The 21,538-nt window shown below is 42.2% G+C and overlaps 1 long non-coding RNA gene across 1 annotated transcript; it reads right to left on the bottom strand.

Annotated features, from left to right (window-relative positions):
- Nucleotides 1-6,270: 6,270 nt before the first annotated feature.
- Nucleotides 6,271-13,717, bottom strand: LOC106994465 (uncharacterized). Its single transcript, XR_001441058.3, has 3 exons — nt 13,586-13,717; nt 13,189-13,322; nt 6,271-6,618 (listed from the first exon to the last, which is right to left on the bottom strand). It is a non-coding gene; the product is annotated as an uncharacterized LOC106994465 (long non-coding RNA).
- Between the last annotated feature and the right edge of the window lie 7,821 nt (nt 13,718-21,538).

Below are 21,538 nucleotides of genomic sequence, written 5' to 3'. Positions count from 1 at the left end.
CTTCCTTCCTTCTTTCTTTCCTTCTCTCTCTCTCTCTCTCTCTTTCTATAGATAGAGTCTCACTCTGTCACCCAGGCTGAAGTACAGTGGCACAATCTCAGCTCACTGCAACCTCTGCCTCCCGGGTTCAAGCAATTCTCATGTCTCAGCTTCCTGAGTAGCTGGGACTACAGGCATGTGCCTCCACACTGGCTAATTTTTGTATTTTTTGTAGAGATGGGGTTTCACCATGTTGGCCAGGCTGGTCTCAAACTCCTGACCTCAAGTGTTCCACCCACTTTGGCACCCCAAAGTGCTGGGGTTACAGGCATGAGCCACTGTTCCCAGCCAATTTCTTTCATTAATGTTTTACAGTTTTCTGTGGGCAAGTCGTTCACCTCCTTGATTAAATTTATTCCTAAGTACTTCATTTTTTAAAAAAGATAGGATTGTTTTCCTAATTTCTTTTTTGAAGAGGTCATTATTTCTGTGCAGAAATGAAACAGATTTTTATATGTTGATTTTGTATCCTGCAAAGTTACTTATTCATTTATTAGTTCTAAGAGTTTTTTCTGGAGTTTTTGGGATTTTCTACATGCAGGGTCATGTGTTCTGCATGTATTACTTCTTTCTTTCTGATTTGTATGCCTTTTATTTCTTTTTCTTGCCTAATTGCTTGGTTGAGTACTTCCAATACTATGTTGAATAGAAATGACTAGAGTGGGCAGCCTTGTCTTGCACTGGAACTTAAAATAAAACTTTCAGTTTTTCCCATTGATCGTAATGTTAGCTGTGAGTTTTTCATTAATGGCATTTTTTTTTGAGTACCAGAACAGTACCCAAATGAGTTCCAGGGCCATAGTAGGTACTCAATAAATTTTCTTAAATTGTGTTAAACTTTCCTTCCAGTGAAAATCACTGACTATAAGTATACTATTCAAAAAATTTTAAACAAATGTATACCCCTATGTTACCAATGCCCTTGTATATGGAACACTTCCGTTATCTGAGAAAGTTCCTGAAGACTATCATCACCCCCGAGGCTGCTAGGCTGGAATTTAAGAAGAATATTAGTTTTCACTGGAGCATGAATCTCATGGAAATGAATTTGAGAGAAAAGTTCTAAAATCTAAAATCAAAAAAGCCAGGGTTAGGGGGAGGAAACCACACAATACTAAGAACTCCAAGTTGTTCTTGTCCTAATCTTATCTGCCTCCCACCCAGAATCCCACTGAGGTATATCTTAGACTGTTCTGCAGTAAAACCTGGTAGCTTTTCTGAAGCCTTCCGGAATTTCTATCTAGTGAACAGATGGCATTGTTTTCATACAAAGAGCAAAAGAATTTCATGTATTCAAACACTGAAAACTTGAGAAAACACACAGAGCATGGGTAGTTACTATAATAGAGGGAAGAACATGATATGTCAACAGAGAGCTAGACTCTATCCAAAACAAGAATCCATTTGGATCCTTGGTCGGTTATCTGGACTCTGCAGGGGAGTGTCAAAGTTGAGGGTGTGTGTGCACTGATGTGCTAAAACAGATGCAGGCCTGGCTAGGGTTTCATTTACAAGCATGACTGAATTGTTCTTTCTATATACAAAGTTCCTATTCTCTGACTGGCCTTGAAAACACAGAGATAACAAAAAACATCCAGTTCCTGCCTCCAGGGCTTGCAGCATGGTGGTGGAGACGACTCATAAAAGAGCCACACTGCAAATGGGAGCAAAGAGTAGAAGCTCCTAACTCAGCCTGGAAGAATCAGAGGAGGCTCCTGGGAAGATGATGTCTGAGTGAGGGTTATGAGGTGGCTGGGAGCTGGCCAGGGGAGGGGTGGTAATGAGGCAAAGGACAAAATGAAGGCTTTCCAGACTAAGGGGAGAGGGTGAGCAAGGGCATGGAGGCCCCAGGAGCACAGTGAGTTCAGGGAGGTCATACAAGCAGTTCCCCATGGCTGGATAGGGCAGGGAGTAGCAAAACATGAGGCCAGAGGTGCAAGCTGGAGGTTAGAAAATATCTGAATGTAGGGAGATATCTGAGCACAACATTATACAAGTTCATGCAAATCACTTGCAAAACAATATGTATCCTGTCAATAAACCTATTCATAAGGTTGAGAGGGTGGGCACATTGGTAACAGAACCTCACTGCCAAGATCAACAGTTTGCATGCTGGAAGAATTATTTATGTATTCGTTTAATCTAATCACATGTAAAAGCATGTGCTAAGTGCCAGGCACTAAAGGCCCCCATGATAAATTCTATATTCCTAACACAATGACTAGCACTTAGCACTCTGTCCAAAGTGAGCATGCCATAGATAATTGCTGAATGAATAAATGAATGACCAGTTTGTGCTTCTGTCCAAAGAGTTTACAGTCTAGTGGGAGAATCAGAGAGGTAAGCAAATTATAATCTATCCTATATTTAGGATAGGGCAGGGAATTCATCCTAAAAATGTCTGCAAGGGCCAGGCAAGTAGAGTAACTCAATGAAAAGATCTCCTGGTGTAAGACAATAGGGAATAGTGCAGACCACAGCAAGTGGTATGAGCCCATTCTAAAAGGGAACAGCTGCTAGTCAATTCCAAACCAATTAGGATCAAAAGGAGCTAGAAATTTGTATTTTAGTCAAAGAAAATGTTATTTTCTAAATTGGTTGCTCCCATATGCTCAGGATTCTGGCAGAATTAGCCTGGTACCTACTTGGAGGTGATGGTACAAAGCAGGCAGTGGTTAGTAGGAAAGAGACCTGACAAGCTGCCTTTCTGGATGGATGTAGTATGGGATTCAGTAGTCTCTGTAATCAGAAGGGGACACCACAGCCCTCAGTGCCAAGAGGGTAAACCATGTTAGGTGCTGCCAGCATCCAGACCCCTGCTCCTCGGTAGCCCTTCGGGCTCCTGTGCACCTAGTGAGGCCTTAACTTTAAACCAATCTCTGACCTTCTTAGGCCTTACCCAGGCTCCAGGGCAGCTCCTCCCCCAGACTGCCACGGGACCTGTGTGGCTGTGGCTAATTCCCTGGCCATAGGGATCTGTTTGGATCTGTTTGTTTTGCAGAAGAAAACAGAAGGCCGCAGTGTATCGGAATTCCGCCCCTCCTCCTGCACTACTGCCTTCCCCACCACATGAAAGCTGCTGAGCAAACAGAGAAATCAAAGATGATTATGCGCTGCTGGAAACCCGCGTGCTTCCGCCTGGCTGCGTCTCCCTGCCAAACTGTTATGTAAGCCGCAGCCCCACTCAGGCCTGGAATCAAACAGAGATGCCATTGAGAGCCCTCCCATGACCCGCTCATCACCTGTAGCCTGGCTCAAACCGTGTCTCACCTGGAGTAGCCCTGCCCAGGGACGGCCATGCACACTCTGTGGCTGGCAGGTGGCTTTTCCATTTGTTTTGGGATTTCCCTCTCTCCTTTCCCATCCAGCACAGAGGTATGGGTGGGTCAGGACTAGGTGTTTACTTTGGTTAGATTCCAAATGACTAAGATATTTTATGATGGAAAACTCCATTTGACAATCCTGGGGAGTTGAGTGTTTTTCACCCTCCTAAGTGAATAATTCACTTTGGCTGTTTAGACATCAGAGCTGAACAAGTGGCTCTGGAGCCCAAGATGACCTCCTGACCAGAAAGGGCCTAACCGCACTGCTCTGATGACCAGTACTTATTTCTATTTAGGGATTCTGGGCATCTTCCACAGCCCTAAACCACCTAAATGGACTCATAAGAGCTGTTCCTTAAATGCGTCAGTGACTTGGGGTAAATGAGCTGAATTCTCAGGGCTTTATTTTTTTCTTTCTGCATCACTCAATGACTCCACAATAAGCGTGCTAGAAGTTTTAAATGTTAATATTGGATTTCGGACACTGTTATAATTATATCTGAAGTGAGATGTCAGGCTGTTTGGTGTTAACAGTGCCCAAGAGTTTATATTCATATCTATTCAACGCTGACCTCCATTACTCTCTCCCTTTTGTAGCCTTACCTGACCAAGCTCCAGTGTGAGGGGCTCAGATCTCAAGTAGAAGAGGCCTGAACTTTGGAGTCAGATAACACCTGTATTGGAGCTATAGCTTGGTCTTTCAGAGCCTATGAGACCTTGTGCTGTGGCCCAGACTGTGCTAAATCCCTGGAACCTCCCAAGTTCCCTTAATTTTCCTACATTCCATCAGAAACGCACAAAGATTCCAAGAGGGCCAATTCTGGCTTTGGAAAATGATTCCCCATCCCCCACCTCTCACTTGTTCCAGTATGGAAAGGGTGAACAGGAAACCCTTTGCTATTTGGTGAGATCTCCCCAGGAGTGAGGAGTTGAACTGGAATCTCTGGACCCTCATATATATATATATATATATATATATATATATATATATATATATATTTATTTATTTATTTTTTTTTTTTGAGACAAAGTCTTGCTCAGTCACCCAGGCTGGAGTGCAGTGGCACGATCTCCGCTCACTGCAACCTCCGCCTCCCGGGTTCAAGCGATTCTCCTGTCTCAGCCTCCCAAGTAGCAGGGATTACAGGCACAGGCCACCACGTCCAGCTATTTTTTTTTGTATTTTTAGTAGAGACAGGGTTTCACCCTGTTGGCCAGGCTGGTCTCGAACTCCTGACCTTGTGATCCCCCCACCTCGGCCTCCCAAAGGGCTGGGACTACAGGCATGAGCCACCGCACCCAGCCCTGGCCCTCATCTCTTTTCCCATTAATGCTGGAGGGGGCGCCTCATGAGCCAAGACACCTGCTAGTTGTTGGACTCACTCACTCTTGATGACCAAGGTGCCATATCTAGTAATTGATACAGGTATCTTTTCTTGGGAATATGAATAGCAGGTTCATAGTCCTTGCACAGGCATTTTTAAAATGCACAAACCAAAGAAGAAATTGCTTTTTCCAGATCCCAATCCCTAGCAGGATTAGTCAATATGTCCCTGTATCCAGATAAGAGAAGGGATTTATGGGAGCATCCCAGAAGCACATGGCAGGGAGAAAGAACAAATTCTAAATGTCCTGAGAACTGGTTTTTTTTTTTGTTTGTTTGTTTGTTTGTTTGTTTACCAAGCATTGCACTGTCATCATGCTGTGAAAGTAATAAACTGCCCTCCCATTGTCTGACTCTAAATAGGGGAACCAACCTCCAAGTCCAACCCCCTTTGTCAGGGAAACTTTGCTTCTCACTGTGCTTCAATATGACCTTTGGCTGGGAACTAAAATGTGAGTCTGAATTTGGTAAAGCTTGGATCCTTTCATTCTTCCCAACTCTCGCAGTCCAGAGGGATAAAAATCCCTGCTCCTAAAACCCAGGGGTCTCTGTGAATGAGCTCATCCAACCCCTGCTGACTTTCTGGATAATAATGAAACTCATGTTGGCCAGGCTTTCTACATTGTTTTACATATATGTGTGTGTGTGTGTGTGTGTGTAGTTATATATATGACTTTATATATAATATAAAGCTATACATTTATTAAATTTATGAAAATAATACTGATGTTGTTGGGACAGGAGCCTGAGAATTGAGCCTTTTTGCATCCGTTTCTCTCTCTGTCTCCTCCTCAGACCCTCAGATCTCCACCTGGAGAAAGGGCATGAAAGTAGAATGAAGTTGAATCATCTTGACTAAGGGAGGTGGTTTCTTCATCAGACATGCTCCTCTTAACCTGGGTGGTAGTCGGAAGCTGGGGCAGGCAGGTAATAGGGAATAACAGCCTAGTTAAAGCATGGAGACTGCATCAATGCCACCCTCAACCCCTCAACAAGTGGGGCATAACTAGAACATAATGTTTAGGACCAGACAACGCTTTCACATGCCTGAGAACAGAGTGAAAAAGGCTGGTCAGCCTATCTGCTGATTTGTGAGATTGGCCCCTTGGAAGCATCTTCTTCAATCCCAGGCATTAGGACTGCAATTCAACAACTCTTACGAGATGCACAGAGGAACTTGAATCAGGAACATGGGGTTCAATGGCTACAATTCCCAAAGATGTTGAAAACAAAGTTTAAAAAGTATGTAACCATTTTGTCAATTATGTTTTCTCTATAAAATAAAAAAATAAATAAACTTTGGGTATCACTGACATGTATCTTAAGATTTAGAGTTACACAAACACTCTAATATATAATTTTGGAGCTTCCACACTAACATTAAGCATTAATAATTACTGCTCAGTTTAATCTAGGCCATAATGTTATATACAGCAAATGAATTGTTTCTGGAAGTTTCTAAGAATAATTCTGAAATATGGATGTGGCTGTGGAGAATAAGGGTTTTTTTAAATAAAAAGAAACTTTTTTCTTTTTGCTCCTCCCCCAACTTTATTTTTTTTTTACAACAGTTTTAGATTTACAGAATAATTGCAAGGATAGTGCAGAGCTTCATATACCTCTCCCTCAATTTTTCCTGTTGATAACATCTTACAGGAGTATGGTCCATTTGCTATGATTAACAAACCAATAGTGATACATGATTGTTAATTAAAGCCATACGTTAGAGAATGGGGGTTTTACAGAAGGTTGGCATTAAAACTTCCCTGAGGTATCTAAACTCAGGCCTTTCACATGGCGGAGAGAAGCCTTTGCTGCCTCTGGATCTTCCCATCGCCATTCTGGACTGCCTGCTGCTTTCCCGAGTTCTCTCTGCGAAGGCAAAAATGTTTTCTGGTCAAAAAACTTGGTTGTCCATTGTGCAGCAACAGCCACATGTCTTTCTTTTAGGTGGTTCTCAAAAGCATTTTGTAATAGCAGTGGAGTGAATTGACTCTGAGTGGTGATTTTGGAATCAAATAGACTAAAACCCAGTTGTGTCATGTATAAGCTGGTATTTTATCAAGCTTTATTTTTCTCATCTGTAAGGTGAAAATGATCATAGTGTCTTCCTCATTAATTTGCTATGAGTATTGAATAAAAATGTTTCAGAAGCACCCAGCACCATGCCAGACATATAATACTAGTTCAATACTGGTACCTATTGTTAAGTTTAATAGGTGAGCTTTTTTTTGGAAGCAACTATGGTCAACAAGCTAGTCAATGAGTAATCTAGATCAGTTTGATGAAAAATAATTTTCCCAACAAAGATCAGCTTCAAAGAGCAGTGGGGAGAAGAGACATCGTTGTGGAAGCTTAAACTTAATTACCTGAAGATTTCTCTTCGCATTGGAAAGAACCAGGCAAGTATAGGGACTACTTATGTGAAAACATGTGAGGAATCCCAGCCCGGGCAACATGGTGAGACCCCATCTCTACAAAAAATACAAAAATTAGCTGGGCGTGGTGGCACATGCCTGTAGTCCCAGCTACTCAGGAGGCTGAGGTAGGAGGATTGATTGAGCTCAGGAGGTCAAGGCTGCAGTGAGCCGTGATGGCACCACTGCACTCCAGCCTGGGTGACAGAGCGAGACCCTGTCTCACAGCAAACAAACAAACAACACATGTGAGGAGGTACCCACAGGTTTTTTCTGCTTTACCATTCTGCTTGAAAGATTAAGGTATCAGTAAATGTTTAGAGCCGCAGATATCTCTATTAGAGGCATTGCTGAGGGACAGATGACGTCCCAGAGGGAATTAGGAGCATGATGGAGACCTGGCTCCTGCCTTCCTATTCCCCACCTCCTCCCTCACCCCCTCTTCCAGTTCTGCAGCTCTGTGGATCTACTGCAACACATCAGACAGGCAGGCTCTGTGGGCTGGCCAAGTCCTTTCTTGCTCTACTCCTTCTGCCTGGGTGCACCACCACACCTGCACCTGGCTATTCATCAAGACTCAGCTTGGCTATCTCTTCCTCTGGAAAGCCTTCTGCGGTCACCACCACCCTGGTTAGCACATGCTCCCATAGGTTCCCAACCTCCATCCTCAGGCTCTAACCCACTTCATCACCTCTCTGCCTCACTCTGTTGAGAGTACCATACGTACGCAAGTCTAGCGTGGTACCTGGGATATGATGAGAGCTCAGAAAATGTTGCCTCGTGCCTATTCTCTAAGCATCTGCAAGCCCAAGGGCTTTTGATTCTTCCCTCAAACGCTGAAGTGGAAACAGTTAGGGGAGGCACGTAGATTTGGCCAACGTTGCCTAGCTACACCTGACGCATAAAGGAGAAAACTTTAAAGGTTTCTCTATGAAGAATATAACTAAAGCCAGTATAGGATTAAACAGTAACAGATGAATTATTTCATGCAGTGGTTTCCAAGCCCCAATGCAGGAAACAATGTTGGTCTGTTGTGAAGTTTTCCAGGTTAATGGGAATTTTCCTCAAAAAATGGCCACTGGTCTCGCGAGGGTATTCAGTGCTGTGGGCAGGGGCCCTTGGCTGAGAATGGCCCCAAAGAAGGGGTTGCCCTGGAGTCCACTTCCTTCAGCACTCTCAGGAGACATGCTTGGTCTGTCCTAGCCCACCTTCCTAAGTATTGTGACCACTATGATAATACAGTGGAGGCAGCAAAAAGGAAGCAATTCCTATGAGGTCATACAGCTACTAAGTTTTGAAATTAGGATCCAGGCCCATCTGTCTGACCCAGAGCATTTAACCTCATATTCCTAAGCAACCGGCATTTGCTCATGTTGTAGGCTGGGTGCTCAGAAGGATGGAGTCTTCCTGTATGAGGCTGTGTTTCTTTAAATAGATAAGTAGGTCATTGCTGGGATTTGGTAATTGTTTTTAACGTATAAGATTATTTGTAATAACCTTGGTATTTTCTTGACATGAAATTTAGTCTTATATAAAACCCCCACTATAAGACACTCAATAACTTTTTGGTTAAATCTTTAGCACCTCATGGTCTATAGGACAGCACCATACTTGCAGCTGCAGTACAGATTCCTATGCAAAGAGGCCTTGGACCCCACAGCAGAGGATTCTCGAGGTGTGACTCCACACACAGCCCTGAGCAGTGTGGGCTGAAGAGCCCCTCAGATCAGGCGAGCCAGCCGGCTGTGTTAGAGGAAGGTGTTCCCTGACCCTGCTGAGCAGCTGCGCTAGGGGAAGCCATTACGACTTCTCTCAGGATGATCATCTCAGCTGAAAACATTCCTTCCCTCTAAGGTGGCGAGCTAGCTCAGAGGTCAAATATGAGCTGATCCAGAAATGAAAACCCATCAAGCAGCCATGGAAACAGAAGCTGAAGGCAGACCCACACCTTTTCTCTGGCTTCTGCCATTTGAGACCCAGAGCGAGTATAGCCTTGCTGTTCCCTCCCTGGAAGTTTATTCTGTGGTTTTGGCACAAGACGGCAATGTGGGGGAGAAAGCAAAGTCTATGGATATGGTTGCCTTTTCTCCTCCAAGCCAACTAGTGCCTTGTTTTTCCGTGAGCCCGCCACTGTGGGAAAATTGCTAGAGTGTAAAGTTTCCCTCTTTGTCCCCAGCGCACTTCATTTACCAGTGAGCCAAGCTGGGAACAGAGCCGCCTCTCACACAGCTCATGAATGACTCCATTTTCTCAGGGTAGCCTGTGCCTGCCCATTGTCTAACTGTCATGGCCTCTTGTATAGGTGTTCCCTGCAGTCCAGGCTGTTATGTAACGCCTGGGCAGGGAACACTGCGTGAGGGCAAGAGAGATCAGAGAGAGGAAAAACCCAGAAGGAAACCAAGACCAAAACGTCTTCCTGGAGAAGAAGGAGGGGGAAATGCTAGCCATTTGTCAGCTCTTTTCCTCTGGCTTGTTTGTCTGAGTGATAAACTTTGATTGCTGGCATACAAAGCCCCACACTGGCTCCAGGAGCACTTCTCTTTTTAAGACAGGACATGCTGTTCCCCTATGCCAGGACAGCTGCCACCTAGGTCCTCCCACAGGACTGTGACAGAAAATCCTCCCCCTCTCCTATGGCCTAGGAGCAAAGGACCTTCCCTCTCCCCAGGCTCCACTTTCTATTTCTCCTTCTCCTGCTACATCTCTGGCCCAGTGAGCTTCTCAGTCTTGTTCAGAGAAGCACACACCTTCCGTGGGCTCGCCTGTGGCGATTTCCAGGTAGTCTTGACTCTTCATCAGGCTCAGTGTTGAGAGGCAGCCATCATTTGACATCCACAAATGGCACCCTTACCCCCATAGTTGCATCACCTGGCTGCCATGTTCTGGGCTTATGTGTTCCCCATCATCCCTTTTGGCCACACTACCAGTATTGTGGGAAAATGAACGGAGGTGAAGGGGTGTGTATCATTCTCTGTTTACCCTAGCATCCCCTGCAAGCTTGTTCTGTAGAATATCAGCCCTGGGCCGGGCACAGTGGCTCATGTCTGTAATCCCAGCACCCTGGGAGGCCGAGGCAGGATCACCCAAGGTCAGGAGTTTGAGACCAGCCTGACCAACATGGTGAAACCCCATCTTTACTAAAAATAAAAAAATTAGCAGGGGGGGTTGTGGTGGGTGCCTATAATTCCAGCTCCTAGGGAGACTGAGGCTGGAGGATTGCTTGAACCCAAGAGGCAGAGGTTGCAGTGAGCCAAGATGGCACCATTGTACTCCAGCCTGGGTGAAAACAATGAAACTCCATCTCAAAAAAAAAAAAAAAGAGAAAGAAAGAAAAAAGAACACTAGCCCAGGAGCTACAACAAGTAAAATAGGATTCCGTGGGTAGATATCATGGGGGAACACTATATACTCTACCCAACTCTTAGAAAGTCACAATGCATATCATCATAATAAGACCCTGAAATGTTTGCAGTAAAGAAACCAATATCACTTTGGTGTAACATTTTCCAAACTTACTGGACATCTGGTCTACAAGCTCCATGAAAACTGGGACTTTGCCTATTGTTCATGGTTGAATACATCATAGCTCTGTTTGTGGGTGTTCACTAAGTGTGTTAAATTGAAGTGAATTTAACTGAATCTTCATTCCAAGTTGTATCTTTTAACCCCACGGAACTTGGGTCCCACAGAACAAACTTTGGCGAATGCTGGTTGATACCATGCACTAATTCTGTCCATTACAATGATGAGAAGGGAACACGAGCACAGGGAGACCCATGTGGAAGATTTTCTGGTCCTCACATAAGAACAGGCTGCAGGAGATTGCTCTGTCTGCAGCTCTTTAAAAGTGCCTGGCCCACCCATGAGCCACTCCACAAGGAAGAGGGTATGTGCATGTTTCTGGTGCTCGCACAGACCCCTTTCTGACTTGTCCCCCTACCCTTTCTGTTTTGCTCACCCTGTTCTTTGATCCCTTGGCTTTGGAGTCTGCCTCACATTAGGTTCTTCTGATCTGATGCTTCTCTTTGTTATATATTAAAAAAAAAAAAAAAAAAAATTCGGCGGAGCACAGTGGCTCACACCTGTAATCCCAGCACTTTGGGAGGCCAAGGCGGGTGAATCACCTGAGCTCAGGAGTTCAAGACCATCCTGGCCAACATAGTGAAACTCCGTCTCTACTAAAAATAAAAAAATTAGCTGAGTATGGTGGCGGGCACCTGTAATCCCAGCTACTTGGGATACCGAGGCAGGAGAATCGCTTGAACGCAGGAGGTGGAGGTTGCAGTGAGCTGAGGTTGTGCCATTGTGCTCCAGCCTGGGCAACAAGAGCAAAAACCTGTCTTAAAAAGAAATCATGAAAAAAACCCAAACAAAACAAAACAAAAAGTCTTATCTCAAGCTTGCTAACTTTGGCTTAGTTAGGTGTAAGAAAACCCTAGATTTGGGCCGGGCGCAGTGGCTCATGCCTATAATCCCGGCACATTGGGAGACCGAAGCGGGCGGATCGCTTGAGGTCAGGAGTTCAAGACTAGCCTGACAAACAGGGCAAAACCTCATCTCTACTAAAAACAAAAAAAAATTGGCATGGTGGCAGGCACCTGTAATCCCAACTACTTGGGAGGCTGAGGCATGAGAATTGCTTGAACCTGGGAGGCGCAGGTTGCAGTGAGCCGAGATCACGCCATTGCACTCCAACCTGGGTGACAGAGTATGACTTTGTCTCAAAAAAAAAAGAACAAAACAAAGAAAACCTTAGATTTGAATCCAGATTTTGCCATTTTCTGGCCGTGAGATTTTTAGAAATTTCTTGGGCCTATCAGAACCTCATTCACCACTGTGTAAAATGAGGATAGTAACACGTGCCTCAGAGTTGTTGTGAGAATTAAATGAGCATGTAAGCCTTGCACAGTGGCTGGCATTTGGCCAGTGCTCGGCACATGGCTGCTATTATTACAATTGTTCCTTCCCTTTCAGCTCCGAGCCTTGCCGGCCGCCTTGGTTTGGGCATCTGCCCAACTCCAGGTGAGCCTCTTTCTCCCTCTGCTGGGTTAGCTCCATGAGACCCAGCTGGCTGGGATGCTGGTCCAGATTTCCTCTGCCTTTGGGAACTTCTCTCCTCCCTCCTCATCGGTCCCGTCATTGCTGCAGCCTTCAGTAGTTCCTTGGACTCATCCTTTTACCACTTTTAAATCTCTGTTTGGGGCCCCCATAGAAAGAAGTAACCCTTCATCAGTCAAATGTTTTGTAGTTTACAAGATTCTAATACAGCACCCCACTTAATCCTCATCACATTGCTCTGCCTGAGTTACCTGTCTACAGATGAGAAAAAATGTGACTCAGTGCTTGCTTCACTCACACAGCAATCAAACACCAGAGGCTGGACTGGTATGCAGGTCTGGCTCCAGATGGAGCATCTCTGTCAGCCCTCACCACAGCTGCCACCTGGATAACTGTGAAGCATAGTCCTATCCTCCGGACCCTCAGGACCATGCTACTGCCATCTACTTTCTACCTCCACTTACGATCTGGCACAGCAATAAAAGAGGCCTGCAGGGAGAGGGCATGGGGTGAAGGAAAGAGATAGAGGAGGAAAGGTAAGATATTGGAGTAAAGAACAAAGGGTGGTCTTCCCTTTTAGATGTTCTTTATACCCCATCTGCAACAAATGTACAAGACCTGGTGACACCTTCTAGATCATGTAGGGATCTAGGATGCATTTATCTTTTTAAATCACAGAGCCTGTGGATGTGGGCTCCTGTGAAGGAACAAAACATGGTCTGGTGCAGTAAGCAAAGGGCAGCACCGTGGACAGTCACCCACCTGTCTTCTAATCATGGAGGAGTGAGCCCTAGAAATGTAGTAAGTAGCAAGGAGAGGAAGGGAGAGGGAAATCTTTCTCTGTGGAAAGAATCATGCAGTCTGAAAAGCAGGACTTTCACATTCTTCTGTGGGGGTGGTGAATACCGTTTTTGGAAAAGCAGGACCATGATAACACATGTACAAGAAAGGAATGGTCATTCCTTACCCTCTGGTCTGGAGGTACCAGGCATAGCCTGTCACATGTTTCTCTTCCTTCTGGACCACTTCAATTATTCTTTCTTTCTCTAGCTTCCCAGAGGCTCTGAAGAAATATCTCCTGTGTTATATTCACCCAGTAGCCTGGAAACAAAGAGTTAAAAACCCTCTGACTTGTCATTTCTGTCTGCCATAAAAGAGTACATCAAGAACTTAAATTTCTACTTTTTTACAGAAAAGGGATTAAATAATACTTCTGGTCTGAGCTCAGGTCATTAGGGGCGTTCTCACTACTTATTACTGCATGAGAAACCCCTCCAAAAATGAAGTGGCTTAAAACAGCATTTGTTTCACTCACGATCTGCAGTTTTGGCAGGGTATAGAGAAAATAGCTCATCTTTGCTCACCTGGCATCAGCTGGAGCTGCCCTGAAGCTTCATGACAGACATGCAAGTGAATGAGCCTTCAGAAGGTTCCAGCTCCCAGCCTTTGTCTGTCAGTTCACTGGGAAGATGCAAAAATGAGAGCTAAAATAGTTGAAGTTCATTGGGCCTCTCTCTCCCTCTACATGATATCTCCACATGGCCTTTCCAACATGCAGCTTCAGGGTAATTGGATATCATAAAGAGTAGCTCAGTGTTCCCAAAGTGTGGGTTGCCTTTTTTTTCTCTCTCACACATTTTCACTCTATTATGCAGGCTGGAGTGCAGTGGTACAATCTTGGCTCACTACAACCTCTGCCTCTCAGGCTCAAACAATCCTCCCACCTCAGCCTCCCAAGTGGCTGGGACTACAGGTATGTGCCACCATTCCCAGCTAAATTTTGTATGTTTAGTAGAGACAGGGTTTTGCCATGTTGCCCAGGCTGGTCTCCAACTCCTAAGCTCAAGTGATCCACCTGCCTTGGCCTCCCAAATTGCTGGGATTACAGGCATGAGCCACTATGCCTGGCCAGGTTGCCTTTTATAACCTAACTTCAGAAGTTACTCAGTATTATTTCCATGACATTATATCCATCGAAGCAGTCACAAAGCAAAGGGGAGATGGACTTCATTTCTTGTTGAAGATGGAGGTGGCAAGGTTCCAGAACAACATGTGAGACTAGAAATATAGCCGTGGACATTATTTGAAAATCCAACTTACCACAAGGGTTAAATCAATGGAAGGGACACAAATGTGTTGGGTTACTAGTTTCTGAGCTGTCAGACACTGAACTAATGAACTTTCCTTTTGCCTTTTGGGGGTTATAAGTTGTAAGAGAATAAGAAATAAAACCAAATGGAGACCCAGTCGTTTGTAAAAAGCATTCCCTCCCTTCTTCCTTGGGTCGCTTCTTCAAATTACTGGAAATAGGCATCACCATTATTGTTATAAAGATAAGGGAAGCTGGGATTTTTAGATCAAAGGTGAGAAAGTTGATAGTGATTGTCAGGATTAATGGCAAGGGGAAGAGACCCTCACTAGCTACTGCTGCAGCAACTGAAGTAACCAACTAGGGAACTTATCATTTCTGCTGAGAGAAGAGTTTTACTCTGAGGTACCAGGGAGATGGTTCCATGACATAAATATAAGGAATTGGTTAGGGTAAGGAATGAATAAAGGCATAAAACAATGTACTTTCCAATCCCAGTAGGAAGGAAGGTAACATATTAATAACGATAATATATTAACAAATGAAGCACCATTCTATGGAACACTGAGTCTCTTTTGATGGAGAAAATGAAAAAAGTGTCAAAATATGTGAGGGCCCCAGAATAAGAAAACGAGAGCTCAATATCAACATGCCCATCTAGCTGTGTTTAAAAAAAAAAGTCAGCTTTGAAAATAATATGATAATCACCCATTTATAAGCTAGAAAATATAATGAATCTTTAAAATATAATATTCATAGTTAAAGATATTATTTAAAATTAAGAGAAAAATACACTCAAGGAACAACAAAATAAACCCCACCCATTGAAATGACTAAGACACCTGGACAATATAAATTCTAATTTTGATTAATATTAATGATTATTATTCAATTTCATTTTTCAAACTGTTACTAAGGGCCTATTAAATGCCACCATTAAGCTGGAGTGCTTCAAGTTTCTTACAGATAGGTGAGGGTGACAGTCATAAAAAACTGATTATGTGGGGTTTTCTTGTTTTGTTTGTTTGTTTTAGACGGAGCCTCACTCTGTCATCCAGGCTGGAGTGCAGTGGCAAGATCTCAGCTCACTGCAACCTCCACCTCCTGGGTTCAAGCTATTCTCCTGCTTCAGCCTCCCAAGTAGCTGGGATTACGGGCATGCACACCACACCCAGCTATTTTTGTATTTTTTCTAGAGACAGGGTTTTACCATGTTGACCAGGCTGGTCTTGAACTCCTGACCTCAAGTGATCTGCCTGCCTCGGCATCCCAAAGTGCTGGGATTATAGGCTAATTATGTGTTTTGATGAAGCTTTGCCATAGGAGCACATGGAAGGGCCACTTGGACTAGACTGAAGAGGCAGAAGGTGATTCTTGAAGAATAAGTAAAGTTTAAAATAAGGGGAGAAGTAAGGGAAGATAAATTCATGCAGAAGGAACACCAGGAATACTTGGAAGTGTATGTAATATGTTTGGCAGTTTTAGACCATGGACTACACAAAGGCTAACAGTGGAAAAGGATGCTTGAGAGATAGGTAAGGGCCAGATTATGGAGATTTTACCAACTGTGGCAAGGAGTTTAGACTGTCTGTGGACAATAGGAAAGAACCAAAGGGCTTTAGGCAATGTCGTGCCAATGTTTGATCTCTCCGTGGGGATGGTCCAGAGAGGATAAAGGTGAGACCAGTTAAAAGGCCAATGCTGACCTCCAGGTGAATGGCAATGAGAACTCACATTAGAGCAGTCACAATAGAGATGTCCAGGGTGGGGCAAATGTGAGAAATATGTAGACACTGACTCACTAAGCTTGGTGATTTGGATAGGATGCAATAAGAGATGACCCCTAGGATTCTGGTACAGGTAACTGAGAGGATGATGCAATGACACCAAATAAGGTAGTAAACATAGAGAAGGAGAATAAAGGGAAGAGGAGATGATGCTGAATCCAGTTTGAGGCATGCTGAAGGTGGATTGACAGGAATAGATCCTTCTAGTATTTGGCACTGGACCACCATCCGATAGTCCTCCCCAGTCCTAGGGATTCCTAGAAAGAAACTAGGCTAGTCTTGAACTTGATAATCTCTTGTAATATTTGGGATAGGGGAGCTGATAATGGAAGCCTTGAATTTATAGATGTGTTCCACTTATACCATTTAAAAATTTTATCTTGAAAAGGAAAATTGAACAAGGAAGACACCTGATATACTAGATGAGGATTATTTTAGGTTGAGAAATATAATCCATATAGAAACTATCTTCATTTGAATTTTATGTATTTCATCCTTTTACTTATTCTTTCTTTTACTTAACAAATACTGTCTGAACACATACTATGCTAAGTGCTAAGGATATAAAAGCAAATGAGATATGGAGAACATCCTTAAGAGACTCACACTTGCATATTAAATTATTTTGACTTTTGTAGCTAGCAGTGCAAAATTCTGGTTCAATTTTAAACAATCTGTTTTTTTCAGTTGAGGAAAAAGATGATTTAGCGTTAAACAAAAGAGAACAGGATTTATGGCTAGGCTTATCTGAGCTCTTCTAGATGCATCACCCTAGATAAATTAGTTAGACTAGCCAAGTTTGAAGGAGGCAGATTAATTCAGAGCAATTTTCCTGTTGAAGATAACCAGAAATTTTTTTTTAAATGAGACCCAACAAAAGAGAGAAGAATTACTGAACCAATTTGGAAGCCCAAAAAAGTAAATTGGAAGATAAGGCTGCTCTATCCTGGGAGCATTTGGCAATTCATGAGGGGTTGGAGAAAGGGTAAGAGGCTAAATTAAGGGAATGGATTATATTATAGGGCCTGCCAAGGTGAGGGGAGTTGCTGGTGAATCTCCCCTTTTCAAGTTAAGGTACTGAAGAAGAATGAACTTGAACTACATAAGGCTTTCCAGACACTTCAGTTTACAATAATCCCAAGTGCCTGGCAAAAGCAAATGTAAGTCCTTTCTCAATGAAGAATACATTTCTATAAGCAATTCTGCACATAAAATTATTAGCACATAAGTTAAATATAGCCACATGAGGGCAGGCATGGTGGCTCGTGCCTGTAATCCCAGTACTTTGGGAGGCCAAGGTGGGTGAATCACTTGAGGTTAGGAGTTTGAGATCAGCCTGGGCAACATGGCAACACCCTATCTCTACCAAAAATACAAAAATTAGCCATTCTCATAACCCCATCTCAAAAAAAAATACATAAAAATTTAAAAATAGAAAAACCACATGAAACAGAAAAATATGACTAATAAAATAGCAGAAATAAGGACAGTAGAAATAGATCCACATGAAGTCTTACAGATCCACCTACAGTCTGATTTTTTAAATAACCAAAAACATTTGGTAATACAAACATGTTGTGTCAGTCAGATTTCCAATCAGACACAGATGGAACCATCAAACAATGATAATATGAGGGATAATATTATTCCTTAATAAAGGAATAATTTTCAAAAGTATGGGTAGTGACGGGGAGAGATGGGGTCCAATATTCTGGGGCTACTAACAATAAGGAGGCTTTACCACCTATAGGCTTGAAGAGTTACAGGGAGGGAGGAACTACCAGAATCCAGAGACAGAGAGTCTATGGTCAGGGAATGTGGCCAGCCCACAGCGACCCCACAGGAAGAGATCAGGTAAATTAGTACCGAATCTCACTCTCCTCCTTCCATGTAGTCCTACTGGTACTTTGCTTTAGCCAAACACAGCTAGAAGCCAGAGGACAAGAAAGTTCGTTGATACAGTCCATGCAGATCACGTTCCTGGAGAGACAGCAGAGTGGAGAGAGTGAAGATATATCCATAAAGGTGAACAGAAGATATATAACATGTGCTGTTATTTTTTTCAAGAAAATAAATGATTAAGGATTTAGACAGCAAACCAGAAACTATATAAAAGAGACAAAAAGAAGTTATAGAATTAAAAAAATATAGTAATCAAAATTGAGAACTCAATGAATAACTTTAGCAATTGTTTAGACCCAGCTGAAGAGAAAATCTGTGAAGTGGAAGATAGGTCAGAAGACAATCATACAATAAAGCATGAAGAGGAAAAGGATGGAAGTCTACAAGAGATGCTAAGAGGTATAGAAGATATAGTGGGAAGATCTAGTATACTTGTAGTTAGAGTATCAGCAGGCAAATAAAAGGAGGAAATAATGGAAGCAATATCTGAAGAAGTAGTGGCTGAGAAATTTTCAAACTCAAAGACAACTAGAGAAAAAGGGACAGATTACTCTCAAAAGAGCAACAGTAAGACTTAGAGCCAACTTCTCAACAGTGGAAGCCAAGAGGCAGTGAAATTACATCTTTAAAAGGCTGAAATAAAATAGCTACCCATCTAAAATATTATGATCAGAATTTAAAAATCTATCAAGAATGAAGATTTTTTAAAGTTATTTTGTTTCATTTTGTTTTGAGACAGGGTGTCTCTCTGCTGCCCAGGCTGGAATGCAGTGGCACAATCTGGGCTCACTGCAACCTCTGCCTCCTGGGTCACCTCAGCCTCCCAAGTGTCTGGGACTACAGGTGCACACCATCACACCTGGCTGATTTTTGTATTTTTGTATTGGATGGGGTCACACTATTTGCTCAGGCTGCTCTCAAACTCCTGGACTCAAGCAATCCTGCTGCCTCAGCCTCCCAAAGTGTAGGATTACAGGCATGAGCCATACCACCCAGCCAAGAATTTGGAATAAAAACTGCGTTAAACCAAGGAAATTGTCACCAGCAGACTCACAACTGAAGAAAACATTAAAAAGTTCTGCAGACAAAACAAAAAAGGATTTCAGTTGGCAAGTTGGAGATCAAGGGAAGAATGAAAAGCAAGTCAAGAATAAATATGTGGTTGAGTCTAAAGAAATATCAACCATACAAAACAGTAATACAAAGTATGGGGAGTTTAAAATGTACAGAGAATCAAAATTCACAATAACAATGATTGGGAGAGAAAATCAATGAAATTAACATCTAAAAGAATTAGTAAAAACTAATAATTAGTAAAATTAGTAAAAACAGGTAACTTCTAAGTTAATAAATGGGAAAAGTGAAATCATCAAAATTCAGCTGTATATAAACATACATATGTGTGTATATGTACACATACATATGCATATACATATGTAATCAAAATTCATCTGTATATATCAAACTTCATCTGTATATAAACATATATATGTGTGTATATGTATATATGTATACATATACATATACATATGTGTATACATATATGGTGATGGATAGATTAATTTGCTTAACTATAATCATTTCACTATGTATATGTATATCAAAACAGCATGGTATAAACCTTAAATATGTACAATAAAAAGGCACTGTTGGGGATAAGAGAGACCTATTTCATTATGATAAAGTTGAATTCACCAGGAAAATATAATTCTAATTTTCTACATACTGCTAACATAGCCTCAAAATATACAAAAGAAAACAGAAAAACAAATGCACTATCACAAGTGGTAGACTTTTAACATACTTCTCGCAGCAAATGGTATAACTAGCAGACAAAAATTATTAATCATATAGATTTGAACAACATAATCAAATATACTTGACCTTAAGAATACTTACAAGACACACTATAATTTTCTTCCAAGCACACAAGGAAAATTCACAGAAATTTACCATATGGTAGGTCATAATGTAAGTCTCAATAAATTACAAAATATTGAAGTAATTCCAAGTATTTCTCTGGGGAAAAGGTGACAAAGAGATTACTAAAAAATCCTCATATGCTTGAAAATTCAAATAAATCATGACGGAAATTAGAATTAAAAAGTGTGAAAACATCATTTTCCCCAAAATTGATCTACAGATTCAATGCAATCTCCCCACCACAACCAAAAGAAAGAAAGAAAATAACAATAGTTTTTCTTTTGTGGAAATTGACAAGCTGATTCTAAAGTTTTTATGGAAATGCAAAGTGATAAACACAACCAAGACTTTCTAGAATAAAAACAAACTGGGAGGACTTGCTCTACTGGATATTAAAACCAATTAATCTGGGTGTGGTGGCTCACTGCAACCTCTGTAATCCCAGCACTTTGAGAGGCTAAGGCAGGAGGATCACCTGAGGTCAGAAGTTCGAGACCAGCCTCACCAACATGGTGAAACCCTGTCTCTACTGAAAATACAAAAATTAGCTGGGCATAGTGACACATGCCTGTAATCCCGGCTACTTGGGTGACTGAGGCATGAGAATTGCTTGAGCCCAGGAGACGGAGGTTGCAGTGAGCCAAGATCGTGCCATTGCACTCCAACCTGGGTGACAGAATGAGATTCTGTCTCAAAAAAAAAAAAAAAAAGATGAATTATAATGATTAAACTATAGTGTTTAGGACTAATGCATAGGTGCTAAAACTATAAAGAAAAGCAAACAAGTGATTTCCACAAAAGTCAGGGTAGTTTTTTCCCTTGAAGGGAAAGGAGGAGGTAATAATTGAAAGGCATCAAAAGGGCCACTTCTGGGATTCTGGCAATGTCTAGTTCTTGATTTTACTTGGGTGTTTGCTTTGTGATAAATCACTGAGCTGGACATTTTTGTTTTGTGTACTCTTTGGTAGCTAAGTTACATAGTTCACAATAAAAAAAGTTTTATACACACACACACATTTAACACCATATATATGTTAAATACCTAGCTTCGTGCCTGGCACATAATACTCAAGAACATAAAATCACTTCTCTTCTACCATTCCTTCTTTCTTTCTAGCAAAGAAAAAAAAAAAAGAAAAGATGTGAATTTTCATAAACATTTTCTTAGTACATGCACAATCTCTCTTGCTTTCTTGCAACAATCTCACTGTCATGGCAACTGCAATTAAAGGTGGAGCCTGTGGAGAGAAGGATAGATAGGAGCACAGCAGCCTGAACTTGATTACCTCTTTGCAAGAGGAAATTCTCACTGATAACTGAATTCTGGAACTCAAAGCCTAAAGTACCCATTAATACATAATATGCTTGTTTGCTTTATATTTTATTTTCCCTTCCAAAGTAACAAAGCAGAACCTTTGTTTAAAAGCTTCCCTTTGCTGCAGGTTGCAGTTAATCCTATAATCACTGGGTGAATGTTTATCGAGCCAGACATTCTTTGTGCGTCAGAGAAGCAAGAGGCCAGCAGTGGAGGTATTGTCTTGCAGACCACTGCGATGCAGGAAGAATGTGGTTGGGTGAGGTTGGGTGACAGGCACAGCAGGCTGTGAGTTGCAGGG

This window comes from Macaca mulatta, chromosome 1 (assembly GCF_049350105.2).
Source record: "Macaca mulatta isolate MMU2019108-1 chromosome 1, T2T-MMU8v2.0, whole genome shotgun sequence".
NCBI classification, from domain to species: domain Eukaryota; kingdom Metazoa; phylum Chordata; class Mammalia; order Primates; family Cercopithecidae; genus Macaca; species Macaca mulatta.
Note: the sequence above shows the minus strand (reverse complement) of the source record. Positions and strands in the feature narration are given on the sequence as shown.